Consider the following 15,100-nt stretch of genomic DNA (forward strand, 5'->3'; position numbering starts at 1 on the left):
TTGGAGCAAATGCGGTTGTATCGCAGAGCTTGGCTGTAGACGATGGATCGTGTGGTGTGGTCAGGGTGAAAGCTGGAGGCATGCAGGTAGGAATAGCGGTCAGTAGGTTTCCGGTATAGGGTGGTGTTTATGTGACCATTGTTTATGAGCACTGTCGTGTCCAGGAAGTGGATCTCTTGTGTGGACTGGACCAGGCTGAGGTTGATGGTGGGATGGAAATTGTTGAAATCATGGTGGAATTCCTCAAGGGCTTCTTTTCCATGGGTCCAGATGATGAAGATGTCATCAATATAGCGCAAGTAGAGTAGGGGCTTTAGGGGACGAGAGCTGAGGAAGCGTTGTTCTAAATCAGCCATAAAAATGTTGGCATACTGTGGGGCCATGCGGGTACCCATAGCAGTGCCGCTGATCTGAAGGTATACATTGTCCCCAAATGTAAAATAGTTATGGTTAAGGACAAAGTCACAAAGTTCAGCCACCAGGTTTGCCGTGACATTATCGGGGATAGAGTTCCTGACGGCTTGTAGTCCATCTTTGTGTGGAATGTTGGTGTAGAGGGCTTCGACATCCATAGTGGCCAGGACGGTGTTTTCAGGAAGATCACCGATGGATTGAAGTTTCCTCAGGAAGTCAGTGGTGTCTCGAAGGTTGCTGGGAGTGCTGGTAGCGTAGGGCCTGAGGAGGGAGTCTACATAGCCAGACAATCCTGCTGTCAGGGTGCCAATGCCTGAGATGATGGGGCGCCCAGGATTTCCAGGTTTATGGATCTTGGGTAGTAGATAGAATATCCCAGGTCGGGGTTCCAGGGGTGTGTCTGTGTGGATTTGATCTTGTGCTTTTTCAGGAAGTTTCTTGAGCAAATGCTGTAGTTGCTTTTGGTAACTCTCAGTGGGATCATAGGGTAATGGCTTGTAGAAACTCGTGTTGGAGAGCTGCCGAGCAGCCTCTTGTTCATATTCCGACCTATTCATGATGACAACAGCACCTCCTTTGTCAGCCTTTTTGATTATGATGTCAGAGTTGTTTCTGAGGCTGTGGATGGCATTGCGTTCCGCATGGCTGAGGTTATGGGGCAAGTGATGCTGCTTTTCCACAATTTCAGCCCGTGCACGTCGGCGGAAGCACTCTATGTAGATAGAAGGAAGATGATGTCTCTCTGTATCTGTACAAGTTTTTTCATGCAGTTGATAGATTTCCACTCCATACGGCTAAATGCAGTGCCTTGCATAATGACAGGTTTCAGAGTAACAGCCGAGTTAGTCTGTATTCGCAAAAAGAAAAGGAGGACTTGTGGCACCTTAGAGACTAACCAACTTATTTGAGCATGAGCTTTCGTGAGCTACAGCTCACTTCATCGGATGCATACCGTGGAAACTGCAGCAGACTTTATATACACACAGAGAATATGAAACAATACCTCCTCCCACCCCACTGTCCTGCTGGTAATAGCTTATCTAAAGTGATCATCAAGTTGGGCCATTTCCAGCAAAAATCCAGGTTTTCTCACCCTCCACCCCCCCACACACAAATTCACTCTCCTGCTGGTGATAGCCCATCCAAAGTGACAACTCTCGACACAATGTGCATGATAATCAAGTTGGGCCATTTCCTGCACAAATCCAGGTTCTCTCACCCCCTCACCCCCCTCCCAAAAACCACACACACACAAACTCACTATCCTGCTGGTAATAGCTCATCCAAAGTGACAATGTGCATGATAATCAAGATGTGACCTTAAGGGGTTGCCACACTAAAGAGCTCCTCCCAGGGACTGTTCAAGAGCACCAGACCTATGGCAGGGAAACAGCTTGGAGAATGGGATTTTCAAAAGGGCTGAAGCAGGTTAGGCAAGTCCATAGGAGTTAGGTGCTTTGGAGGTTCCCACCAGACACCTAAATACCATTGAAAGTGTGGCCCAAAGTGCTTAAACACTAGGGCCCTGAGGCTCAGCTGGTGTCAGTCAGGGAGGCTGAGAATCCGTGATAACGTCTCCTGTTAACCAAGAGCACCCGCCCCTGCGCTCAGATAGCCAGGGAGAGAGCAGGAGACAGCACTGGGCGCACAGATTCATGATTATGAATTATCTGCTCTCCTGAAATCTTCCCCTTTGGGCTCTGCTCTGAGCAGCCAGGGAAGCTGGGACCCCAAGGGCTCTCCCAGGATCTGGGCCCCTCTGGGCTGGGCAGTCACAGTGCTCTGAATGAAGCTCTGATCCACGAGTAATAGGGGCACACAGGAACTGATAATAACCCAACCTGCTGGGCCAAATCCCTCCCCCTGCCCTGCTCAAATACAATGAGAGAAACCCCCAGCAGCGCCCCTTACCCAGGAATCCCGTCACAGCCTCCTGGAGATTGTTCTCTCGAGGGAAATCCCGGATTCTCTTTTCCAGCTCAGGGGACTCGGGCACCGGATGCGGAGACATGGCCTTCTCATCCCTGCAGAGACATGAGCGTGTTTATTCCTCCCCCTCCTTTGCTCTAAGTTCCTGCCCCCCAGAGCCAGATGGGGAGTGGGTGGGAGCTGGGCCACAGGCAGGGCTAACGGGGCCGTGACCTCTGCTGCCCAGGGAATTTACTGCCTGCACGATCTGCCGGGGGGCCAGCCTGGAGACTGGGGGCCTCTCTCCATCCAGAGAGAAAACCCAGCCCAGGCAGGGCCAGCTCCCCTCACACCTGGCCCAACCCCACGTTCCCTACAAGGGCCTGGAGGGGCTTCTCCCGGGGATGAGCAAGGGGCTCATTCTCCAGGCCCAGCTTCTTCTCAGCTTCTCCTCTCAGCCTCCAAGGGGCCTGGTCACTCCCCGTGGGGTGGGGGTTCTGGGACCGGGACACTGCCCCACGAGGGCCTGGGCTGGGACACTCAGCTCTTTCCCCACAGGCCCTTGGGCCCCCCTCACACGGGACAGGCTTTGGGCCATGACAGAGCTGGGGCCAGGTCCTAGCTGGGCCCTCGGGGTGACAGGCTCTCAGCCCCATTAATGATCCCCCAAGCCAGCCTGGTCCCAGGGAGGGTTCTCCAGCCCAGAGCTGTGGGGCACTCCCCTTCCCAGGGTGGGTCACACAGACACAGCGGCAGCAGCCCCAGGGCTATGGGGATGGAGGGGGGCTGGATCCAGAGGGTGAGACCGTCCCACGGTCGGGATGCTGGGTCTGCTGCCTGGGCTCTGAGCCCTGGTCTATACTAGGACTTTAGGTCGAATTTAGCAGCTTTAAATCGATGTAAACCTGCACCTGTCCACACGATGAAGCCCTTTATTTCGACTTAAAGGGCTCTTAAAATCGATTTCCTTACTCCACCCCTGACAAGTGGATCAGCGCTTAAATCGGCCTTGCCGGGTTGAATTTGGGGTACTGTGGACACAATTCGAGGTATTGGCCTCCGGGAGCTATCCCAGAGTGCTCCATTGTGACTGCTCTGGACAGCACTCTCAACTCAGATGCATGATTGTTTGCTGTTGCTCTGACGGAGGGAGGGGCGACTGAGGACACGGCTTACAGGGTTGGCTTCAGGGAGCTAAAATCAACAAAGGAGGTGGCTTTACATGAAGGAGTATTTCAGGCAGGACTTCACGGAGGGTTCCAATAAGAAATGGTGCACCTAAGTTATTGTTCTTATTGGAACAAGGAGGTTAGTCTGGCCTCTGATTGATACATGGCTAGATTTACCTCGCTGCACCTTCTCTGTGAGTGACTGCAGTGTAACCTAGAGGAATGAGTCCCCTAGACAGGGGGGGAAGCAAATGAGTACAAAACAAATCTGGTTTATTTCTTGTTTTGATCCACTCCATCCATCTTTTACATCTTTGGCTGACAGCAGATGGTGCAGAAGGACTGCATGCCATCCACATCTCATGGCTGCTCGGCAGAAGATGGTACAATAGGACTGCTAGCCATCCTCATCGCTTGCCTGCCCGGCACAAGATGATGCAATAGGACTGCGAGCAATCCGTATCGCTTGCCTGCTCACCATAAGATGGTTCTATAGGACTGACTGCAGGACTAAAGAGAATGACCGGATCAAGTCACTCCAAATTTAGTCCCTGCGCCCATGTCTGCCCAGGCGCTCCTGATCGACCTCACACAGGCCACCAGGAGCACCTCGGACATGACGATGACGGCTACCAGTCCTATTGCACCGTCCGCTGCCACAAGGCAATGGGTTGCTGCTGCTGTGTAGCAATGCAGTACCACGTCTGCCAGCACCCAGGAGACATACGGTGACCGTGAGCTGAGCGGCTCCAGGCTTGCCGTGGTATGGCGTCTGCACAGGTAACTCAGGAAAAAAGGCGTGAAACCATTGCCTGCCCTTGCTTTCACAGAGGGAGGGAGGGAGGGAACGGAGGCCTGACGATATGTGCCCAGAACCACCCGCGACAATGTTTTAGCCCCATCAGGCATTGGGATCTCAACCCAGAATTCCAATGGGCAGCGGAGACTGCGGGAACTGTGGGGTAGCTACCCACAGTGCAACGCTCCGGAAGTCGACGCTTGCCTCGGTCCTGTGGAAGCGCTCCGCCGAGTGAATGCACTTAATGCCCTTAGAGCATTTTCTGTGGGGACGCACACACTCGACTATATAAAACCGATTTCCAAAACACCGACTTCTATAAATTCGACCTAATTCCGTAGTGTAGACATACCCTGAGTCTCTTCCCAGCACAAGGAGGCCTGGGGGCAGACGGAGCCCGGGTGTATCTGCTCACAGCACTTCTGACACCCCAGAGGGGAAGGAGAGACAGAGCAGAGAGTCAGTGGCCATGGCCCAGCCGGCCCCCTGCCCCAGACGGGTCACTCTGCTCCCCCAGCCCGGCCCCACAGGCTGCTCCCCCAGTGGGGTGGAGACTCTGAAGGGCTGTGCTAGAGGGAGCAGAGCCCCGTTCACACCAGATGTTCCGCAGGGACGGGACGGCCGGGTCCTCTGTGCTGAGCCCAGGGCTGGAACAGCCTTTCACCAGCCTCCCCCACCTCCCCGACAGCCCAAACTCCTGTCTCTCTGCAGCCCTGGGCCCCTGGCCCTGCAGACGCCCCGGGCCGTGCGCCCTGCACTGAGTTACCCTGTCAGCCCGAGTGACTCAGGGGCCGTCCCCTCCCTGCACTGGGCTCTGGGTGCATCCGACACTGTCTCACCTGCAGCAATTCCAGCACCGGCTGCTGACGCTTCCCCTCCAGCTCCGTGATCAGGGCGCTGAGCCGGGAAATCTCCTCACCCAGGTGGGTGGCATTGTCCTCCCTCCTCCTCCCAATCTCCTCGCCCAGCTCTCCCAGCCGGGCCAGGAGGAGGCGCTCCTGTTCGGCCAGAAACTGGTGCAGCCCCTCGCACTTGGACACCACCAGCGGCCGCTCCACTTCCGTCTGCCTCTGGGGTGCACAGAGAGACGCAGGGGCAGGGCAGGGACCCGGGGAGAGCGGGTGTCTTGGGAAATGGTACAAAGCCTTGTCCGGGCTCCCCAGAGCGTTTCATTCCATCTCTTTGCCAGAGTAACCGTGGCTACACGAGAGCTTTTGCTAGTATAAAAACGTGACCCAAAATCACCAGCCCCCAGCCCGTCCCCACCACTGTCCCAGTACCAGAGTGAAGTGCAGACCAGGCCGTGGCAAATGGTGCTTCCCAAACTGCCCAATGGCATCACTGGGACGTCTGACACTCGAACCCTGGGATCAGCAAAAGTCTCCCCCTGCTCCGCCCCGACCCCTGCCACATCTGCGCCTGTTCAGTGTTTTACTGGCCTCTCCCTCTGCCCCCCCTCCCAGCGCTAGAGAGACAGAGCCAGAGGCTGCTCCCAGCTACCCTGGTGTAAACCCATTGACCCCAGTGGGAACTAACAGCAGGGTCCCAGAGGAGTCTGACCTGACCCCACTGACTTCGGTGGGCTCACTCCTGATGTACACCAGGTACCTGAGAGCAGAGTCTGCCCTGCACTGGTTAAAATGGCCCTGACCTGTCTCCCTGTAGCGACCCTGGAAACCCTTTAACCTTCTGAATGACCCAGACCCCAAGCAGCGCAGAGACCCCCTGCTGCTGTTGCTGACACCCCTGTGCAAAGCAGCCGGGCAGGGCAGGGCACCTACCAGGAGCCTCTCCCTCTCCTTGTCCCAGTCGGATTTCAGGCCCAGGAGCTCTTCTGTCTCCTCCCACAGATGCTGCAGGCGGGTCGGGATTTGCTCCTGCAAACAGACAATGGCTCTGGGGGCTGGTTTGGGGTCACTGGTTTGGGCCCAGCGATAACATCGTCACTGAGCAGAGTGAGGCTGTGGGAGCAGGTCCCCCTTCTCCAACCCTCTGAAAAAGTGACCTCAGCTCCAAGGTAGCTCCCCGGCAGAGCTGCTGGGCCTGGCCCGCTCCGGCCCAGCACCATCATCTCCAGGCTGTTTCCCTGCCATAGGTCTGGTACTCTTGAACAGTCCCTGGGAGGAGCTCTTTAGTGTGGCAACCCCCTTAAGGTCACACTTTTTCCAATGAGGAAAGTCACTTGGCTTCACCGCCTCCTGACTCTGAATCTCAGAGCCTTCAACACCCCTGCTTCACGTCAGCAAGTCCACCTGAGTTGGACACCCAAGGGAGACTTGCAGGCTCCCAGGGAGCCATGTACCCCACTTCCTTACCCTGGAGTGACTCTCAACCTGCACTGTAAAAGCAGGGGGGGATATTACAGGGGCAGTCAAGTCTGGACCACCAGCTGCTTTCCAGCAGATCCTGAAATCTTTTTATTATTTTATTATGATCAAGATTGTTATTATTTTTTATTATTTTCTCTGAAGTCTGGACCTTGACTATGCCTTGACCAAGAAATTTGGATCTTTATAAAAAATAATTGACTCTCCCTGTTTTTTGACATGTCTGGAACACAACACAGACAGTGGTTAGTGAAGACAGAGAACGGAAAGGTCCATCTGGGTCAGTCCCAGAGCCCTCTGTCCCCTCTGTCGTCCGAGCCCACAAGCTCCTCTCCTGCCTCCAGCTGCCCACACTTAGAACCCCAGCCTAGTCCTTTGTCCTCCAGCTGGGTACACTTGGTTGGCTTCCCATGGAGGGTGGGCCGTCCATGGTCATTTATTGTTTGGTGCCAAATGTCCAGACAATTGGAATGGCCATTGTCTTCTGGGACACTCCATGGGCATGGGGCCCCAGGCAGCCAGCTGTCCCTCATGCCTGTATCTCTGGGTCTCTACAAGTAACACCTTTCCGCCCTCCTCTCACCTACCTAACCATGGGTAAGGCTAAGATTTTGTCAGGGATATTTTTAGTAAAAGTCACGGCAGGTCACAGGCAATAAAGAAAAATTCACAGAAGCCCGTGACCTGTCCACGGGGAGTTCAGCTGCGGGGTCCCCACACCGCTCACAGTGGCTGGGCAGCTGTGGGGGCTCGCTTGGAGCTTCGAGCTGAAGTCACAGAGGTCTCTGGAAGTCACGGATTCCGTGACTTCTGCAACCTCTGTGAAAAACTCATAGCCTTAACCATGTGTAACCCATGCCTGCTTGGTGTGGCGCTCTGTCCCCCTTCAGCAGCACCTAGACCAACTAAAGATGTGTGAACCTCCTACAGTCTTGGAGAGGAGAACAGGTCTTTTAGCTCACGCAGTAGAGGCTCGTCCATTAAGCTCCACAGGTCCCCCTCTTTGATCCCAGCTGACGACAACGGGGGTCTGTGGGTGTTAAACATGCACCACATAGGGGACACTGAGGCACACACAATATTCATCCAAACTATTATGAAAAATTCCCACTGCACAACAATCCCGTTATTAGGCAGCTCCCTGGCTCTAACCCAGGGCTGGTCAGACACACGGGAGGGCTCTGTGGCTGCAGAGAAGCTGCCCCTGTAACTCCAACCATGCAGATAACTGTTCCCTACCCTGTGCTCCTGGGCAGCCTCCTCCATGGGAACCACCGTGCGAGTGTGGTGCGCCCAGGATCAGTCACACACCAAGCAAAGGGGGGGGCTGATCCTCCTCGCGGGAGAGTTTCAGAGCCTCCTGGTGCCTGTCACCCACTCTCTGCCCCTCGGGCTCTGGCCCCGCCTGCAGCCTCAGGCATTTCACTAGCTCCACCAGGTTCCCCAGCTGCCCGTGGGGATGCAGGTCTCTCTGCAGGGCGCTTTCTCTGCACTGGGGGCAGGAGAAGTTTTGGCTCCGGCTCCCCCCAGCACTGGCTGAGGCAGGCCCGGCAGAAGTTCTGCCCACACTCAATGGTCACTGGGTCTGTGAAATACTCCAGGCAGATGGAGCAAGTCACTTTGTCCTGGAAGCTCTCGGCCAGGTCCCCGGCAGCCATGGCCCCCCCGCACTTTCCTGAGCAGAGGAACTAGCCAGCAGCCCTTGAAATCTTTTTTTTGAGTCGATTGCACAACCAGGAGCCAACCTCCCTCACCGGCGGGAAATTTAAACAAAACCAAAACCAATGCAGAAGCCGCGCCCCCAGAAAAGCCCCCAAACAAGCAACCAGCTACTTAAAGAAATGAAGAGGTGATTTAATTACATACACAAAGAAGCCAAGGCTGCTCCCCTGTTTCGACGTCCGAGGATCACATTAGCAATGGGAGTCGGTGTTCAGCTCTTTGTCCTCTGTGACACAGAAATCCTTCTCCTAGTCACTGCTTTCCAGGCTACCGTTCCCGAGGCTCTAGGTGCGGCCACCCGTCTCCATTCCCAGCTATAGGGCCTTGCTTTTGGCTGCATTTGTTTTACTAATCCCAGTTTACCAAACTCTCCAGGCTGCTCCATACAACGGCCCCATCATCAGCATTATTTACCACTCCTCCAAGCTGTGTTAGCCACAGTGATTTTATACTTCCTTCCAGATCGTTAAATAAAAAGTTGAGACGTGAGGGGGCTACAGCCAATCCCTGTGGGGCCTCATTAACAGCTCCCCCATTCAGTGATGATGCCCCATTGACAGGTACAAGGTCAGACTTGGGGTCACAGAGCAGGGGGATTATTTTACTACTGTTTTATAATGCACCTCATTTATTTATTCACAGGCTCCACCCACAGTGTCTGTCACTGTTGTATCTGGGCCCTTCTGGGAGAAGTCTAGTCTCATTTACACTGGATCCACTCCAAAGTGAATCCAGGCCATCCCTCCCAGCCTGCCCACGAATGCTGTCTGTGGAGATCTATCCCAGGAAACAGCCTCACTCAGCCATGCTAGGGCTGGTGCCCTGATATCTTGCCTTCTGTGGAAACACTCCCAATGGCCTTTCCCCTCCCCCTTCCCGCACATGCTGCCCCAGGCTGGGCAGATCCCATCTGTCTAGGGTTTGCCCCGCTTCACCTGCCACCTTTCCACTCAGGGGACTCAGGGCACTTCAGTAATTCAACAAATGCCCTTGCTTTATTAGCACTGTGTCCAGGCCCTACTCAGGTATCAGGCCCCATTGTGCCAGGTGCTGCATACATACAGAACAAACAGACAGTCTCTGTCCCAAAGAGCTGCAATCTCCCTGCTTCCCTTCTCCCTGCAGGAAACCCTCTTTGCTACATCTTGGACCCGCTCCCACTGCTCTCTGGGTGATTGGCACTTTCACTAGCTCAGGGCCTTGGAACATTTTCTACGTGTTTCTGAGCCTCCGAACCATTTAATAAAATCACATCTCTGGGTGAGTTATGGCTTTGCTCCTCCCCCAACAAATGGGAGCGTCCTGAATGCAGCCAAACAGCTGTTTTGTGGTGGGCAGAAGGCCCTGGAAAGGTGGAGGAGGAGTTGGTCAGCGGGAGATGCTCTGGGGGATGGCAGAGCTTGGCTGCCGGTGGGTGCAAAGCACCCACTAATTTTTCCCCATGGGTGCTCCAGCCCCGGGACACCCATGCAGTCAGCGCCGATGATGCCCTCCCCCAAATCAAAAGTCCTCGAGATTTTGGGTGCATCTCTCCATGTTGTAAATGTTACCAGCTTCTGTGTATGCGTGTGTCTCTCTGGGTGGGGGGTCTGTGTGTGTTGATGCTTAAGTTGATTGTGAGGTCACGGATGCCAACAGCAAAGACTGTTCGGCCTCAGCATTCTTGCCCTGCCTTCAGTCTGCCAACTGCCTTGGTTGACAACGGCTGGTGACCCAAGGAGCTGCTGAGAGACGCGGACTATCCCTCTGTCAACAACTTCTTGCATCAGCTTTTTCCACAGGTTTTCGACAAAAGATGAGTTTTTACAGAAGGTAATTCCCACATTCTTTTCCTGCTCCTTCGATCGCACATGACAGGTTGGTGCCTCCTTCCCCTCGGGCAGGGGTGGCCGACCTGGGGCTCCGGGGCCGCATGCGGCTCGTCAGAGGTTAATATGCGGCTCCTTGCACAGCGCTGACTCCGAGGCTGGAGATACAGATGCCAACTTTCCAATACGCTGTGGGGTGCTCACTGCTCAACCCCCTGCTCTGCCCCAGGTCCTGCCACCTCTCCACCCCTTCCCCCAAGGCCCCTGCCCCTTCCCCCGAGCCTGCCATGCCCTCGCTCCTGCCCCTTCCCCACCAGAGCCTCCTGCGCACTGCAGAACAGCCGATTGCGGCGGGCGGGAGGAGTGGGGAGGGAGGGGGAGGCGCTGACGGGCGAGGCTGCCGCTGGGCGGGAGGTGCTGGGGGCTGGAGGGGGTGGTGGATGGGGGGCTGCTGGCGTGTTACTGGGGCTCTTTGGCAATGTTCATTGGTCAATTCTGCCTCTTCTCAGGCTCAGCTTGGCCCCCCCCCCCGGTGCAGGGACGGGTGGGGGCCAGCGTTGCAACAGTCAGGTCTCAGCGTTCCGTTTTGATTTGAATGTGGGCATCTCTCCCTTCTCCGTCTGCTTCAGCCTGTCACGGTCTTTGGAGGCAGATTTCGATGCTTTTATCTTTCAGCAGACTAGCATGGGTGAATTTCCATGGCTATAACCTAAAGGGAAGATAAAAAACTGGTGTAGAATTTAGACTGATAGCTCCATCAATAGTATTTCCCTCGGAGTTGCCCCTAATGCACTCCTTGCCTTCAAGTAGTGAATAGAAACCGTCTGTCTCATGTCATGATTGTCTAATGTATGTGTATTGAGACAAGATCGGTCTCAGAATGTACATGATTGAAAGACACAGAAATGAGCTCAGATATGCAGAAGAAATCAATCTGAAGCTATTGAAAGTGACCCAGCTCCATTCCCATCCCCTGGCTGCCATCTTGGTAGTTCTCTCAGAAATAATCTCATGGAGAGAGACTTCAAAACTCTCTACAAATTCTACTATTCCCCCATTGGGCTACAAAAAACAGACGTGTTAAATCCCCCCTGCAATCCCTTTCCAGAAAAGGGGTTTAAATAAACTGCAGCCTAAATTTGTCATGGGTCTCGCTGTGATTTCTTTGTCATTGTTTGGGTGGCCTATTGTTCTGATTGGACGTTATAAATCGTATGGGAAATTCTTCACTTAAAGTTTACTGGTTATTTTCCCCCTGCTAATACAGTCCAGATTTTGGAATAGTTGAGAATAAGTCAACATATTTGCAGCTGCTAATCCATCCTTCCAGACCCTCAAGCCTTCTAGATGACAATCCTTTGTTCCTTTTACTGGCTTCTCTGGGAACAGAGGTGTCTTGGTTTTCGGCTTGGCCCTGTCTGTTCCCAGAGTCCCAACATTCTGTGCACAAAGGAGTAGGGTTAATAATGAAGCATTTTTGCAACTAGGCCCCGGCAATGAGCAAAGAAAACAGAAATTGACCTTGGCTGAAACCTCAAAGCATCTCCTCTTGGACAGGAGCAGCAATTTTCATCCTAGCCGTTAAAGGCAACTTGAGCTTCATAAATTCACAGTTTCAAAGGCTCTAAGGCCAGCCCTGATCATCTAGTCTGACCTCCTGCATAACACGGGCCCTGGAACTTTCCCAGAAGAATTCCTCTTTCACCATGGTCCCAAGTGTCTTCAACTGGGGCTGGGTCTAGTCATGGGGGTAGAGCTCAGTGATAGAGTGTTTGACTGCACATTAAGTGGTCCTTGGTTCAAATCGAAGTGCCCCCATTGAAGCCTTTGTTAATAAGCAGCAAATTTCAAAGAAACAAAGGATTCAAAAATGAACTAGATAAATTCATGGAGGATCGGTCCATCAATCGCTGTTAGCCAAGATGGGAAGGGATGGTGTCCCTAGCCTCTGTTTGCCAGAAGCCAGGAGTGAGCAACAGGAATGGATCACTTGATGATTCTCTGTTTATTCCCTCTGGGGCACCTGGCACTGGCCACTGTCGGAAGACAGGATACAGGGCTAGATGGACCTTTCGTTTGACCCAGTGTGACCAGTCTTTTGTTGCTTATATTCTTTTGTTGTATGAACCAGTCCTGACTATTAGAGGAGCAGATGGCTTCAAAAGACCACTCTCTTGGATCTGGGAATCCTGGGCAGACTAATTCCCTTCCTTTAGAGTAGGACAGAAAAACCCATTTCCTCCGTCTTTCTATTCCAGGCTTCGTTCCTTTTTTCAAAGACTCACCTCTCGGGAGCACAGAGAGAGCCATGTGCACACGGTGTTCGTCCAACCGGCAGCCATGGAGGCATGCTCTGCCATCAGCCAGCAAGAACAGGCCTTGCCAGAGAAGCCCACGAGAAGCAAATGCTCGTGGAAGATCCTATCAGGCATGAAAAGACTCTGTGTCTGTAGCCAGTCTGACAACTCAATGGCAGATAGCGATGAGGAGAGAACAGTTTCCTCTCCAAGAAGGTGGACGTGCTTTTCCCTGAAGAAGGAGAAGAAGAAGAAGAAGAAGAAGAAGAAGAAAGCAGCCAAGAACCAGGTGGCATCAGAGGAGGAGAAGCTGCAGGAGAAGCAAGACCAAGTTGAACTGGATCTCACAGGTGAGGATACAAATCACATGGTTAGCAAGGAGCATGTGAGGAATACTCTCACCAGTCAGTCTACAAGCCTTATGGAAGCGGGGGAACGGTCCCGCTATTGTGGGGAACTTTCCTGGCTTCTGCACTTCTCCAGTGAAATGGGCTAGAGGAAGGATCTGAGTCCTCGCTCCCACTTCCTTTCCCCAGAGGCCTCCCTGCCCTGGAGGACTCCCCTTCCACTCTCCTGTCTGGCAGAGTCCTCGTAACCCCAACAAGGCTGGGCCCAGGATTCCTGGGGGGCTCGACCCCCAACCTTGCTGTGGCCACCTAGGACAGGGGCTCGGGAGTCCCGACTCCGGGGTGCTCTCTCTGCACTGGGCGCTTCCCTGACCCACTGATCATTACGTACGATTTAAAGCAAATACAGTTTATTTAAACAGCAATTAATTTAAAAAAGAATAAGGAAAAATGGGAAAGATGAAAGGAAAACACATCACCCCGCTCTGTGGCAGGGAACGTCACAAACCATGTCTCTGGAACGTCAGGGCCGTTCACAGTTGGTTCCTTGTAGGTCCCAGGCCCCTTCTCCGGCCCTGGCTGTGCCGCAGGGATGCAGCGGGTCGGACACTTGCTCTGGTGGTGACCACACCCCTCCGGGCTTTGGGGAGTGGGTCCCTCCTTCCCGCCGGGTTCAGATCCCCCTCCCAGTCTGGCCTGCAAGGACCCTCGGCTGGGGGTGTCTCTCTGCGCTGGGCCCTTTGCCAGGGTCCCCCCTTGGCTGGCCCCCGTTGCTCTCCGCACCCAGCCCCAGACTGCTCCAGCCCCAGCCCCACTGTTCGAGCTCCGGCTCCACCCTGCCTCAGCACGGATGCTGCTGCTCTGCCTCCAGCCCCCGGGGCTGCTTCTCCGGCCCCGCTGGCTCTGTGGCTGCAGCCCTGCTCCCAGCCCAGGGTCTGCTCTCCCTGGGCTGTCTCTCTGCCCCGCTGGCTGGCCCGCCTCTGCTCCCCAGCTCAGCTCGGGCCCCTGCTCTCTCCTTAGCTCGGCCCCACGCTGCCTGAGCCAGGCAATTCCAGCTCACGCGGAGGACGGGGACCTTTCTGACCCCCTGACTCCGTCATTAGCCTGCCCGCCCTGTCAATCAGGCTGACCTGGAGCGTTGGCCTCTCCCCATGGCCCCTGAGGACTGTCAGTATCAGAGTCCTGGTTTCCCATCCATCCTTCCCCTTCCTTTTGGGACTGGGACCTAGCCAACCAAAAACCCCACTGAGTTTGAGTAAGGGGCCAACAGTCCCCTTACACTTCCACATCAGGGCCGTCTCATGGGACAGTGATGGGTACCTCAGACTCTGGAATCCATTTAGTGCCAGATCCTCTTGGAGAGGGTGGCAGAGGTCCATCGCTGAGGTGGGGAGAGCTGACAATGTCAGGTCACCCCCTCTTGGGTTCTGGCCCTGTGGGGTGGGGAGTATTAACATTACTCCAGGCTGTAAGGGGAACAGAGAGGCTGGACGTTGGAGGAAATCATTTCTTTTCTCCTGGATGTTAGGGGGCTTATTCCTTCACCCACTTACTTCCCTGGTCCTTCTCACATGAACAGAGAGCAACAATACCCGAAGTCCAAAGGTGCAAACAATTCGATGTTTATTGGGGTGAACTTCCAGCAAGCATGATTCCAGTTTCCTTCCTTAGTATCCTCCTTCCCAACTCTGACACCACAGAGCCTTACACCTGTGTCCCTGTTCCCATTCCTACCCTTAGCCAAACATGATTCCAACTTCCTTACCCCCATTTCCTTTTCCCATCTCCCCCTTTAGCAAAACATGATTCCAATTTTCTTACCCCCATTCCCATCTCACACACCCACATGCCCACCCCTACCCCCACCCACTCACTTCCTCATTGACTACAGATTATATAGTAAAACTTGAGTTCTGCTTAGCTTTACCTTAACCAATCATTTTCCTGAAATTTAACTAACTAATCCTAACATATTGTAACATGATTATGTAACCAATTATATCCCACCACCTTAATTAGTTTACACCCAGCAAAATTAATTATACAGCAGACAGGAACAATCACAGAACCAGAGAGATTATACAGACAAACAATAGCAAAGTGAAAAGGAGTACTTGTGGCACCTTAGAGACTAACCAATTTATTAGAGCAAAGTGGGAACTATAATGACAAAACAATACCGAAGTGAGGATTTCACATCCCAGCTATTGATAAGTGAGTTCTTGCCAGACAGGATGCTATCAAACGAAGTTTCCTTTTACATTTTCTCGGCACTTCCCTTTCTCTGGAGGTGATAGGAATACAATCCT

At 53.7% G+C, this 15,100-nt stretch overlaps 1 protein-coding gene across 1 annotated transcript in view; it reads right to left on the reverse strand.

Annotated features, from left to right (window-relative positions):
• The window catches only part of LOC311528369 (uncharacterized protein), a 231,789-nt gene that overhangs the window by 69,995 nt on the left and 146,694 nt on the right, over positions 1-15,100 (reverse strand). The gene's annotated exons all lie outside the window — the stretch shown is intronic.

Source organism: Lepidochelys olivacea (genome assembly GCF_965140295.1).
Source record: "Lepidochelys olivacea isolate rLepOli2 genome assembly, chromosome: 11".
Lineage (NCBI taxonomy): Eukaryota > Metazoa > Chordata > Testudines > Cheloniidae > Lepidochelys > Lepidochelys olivacea.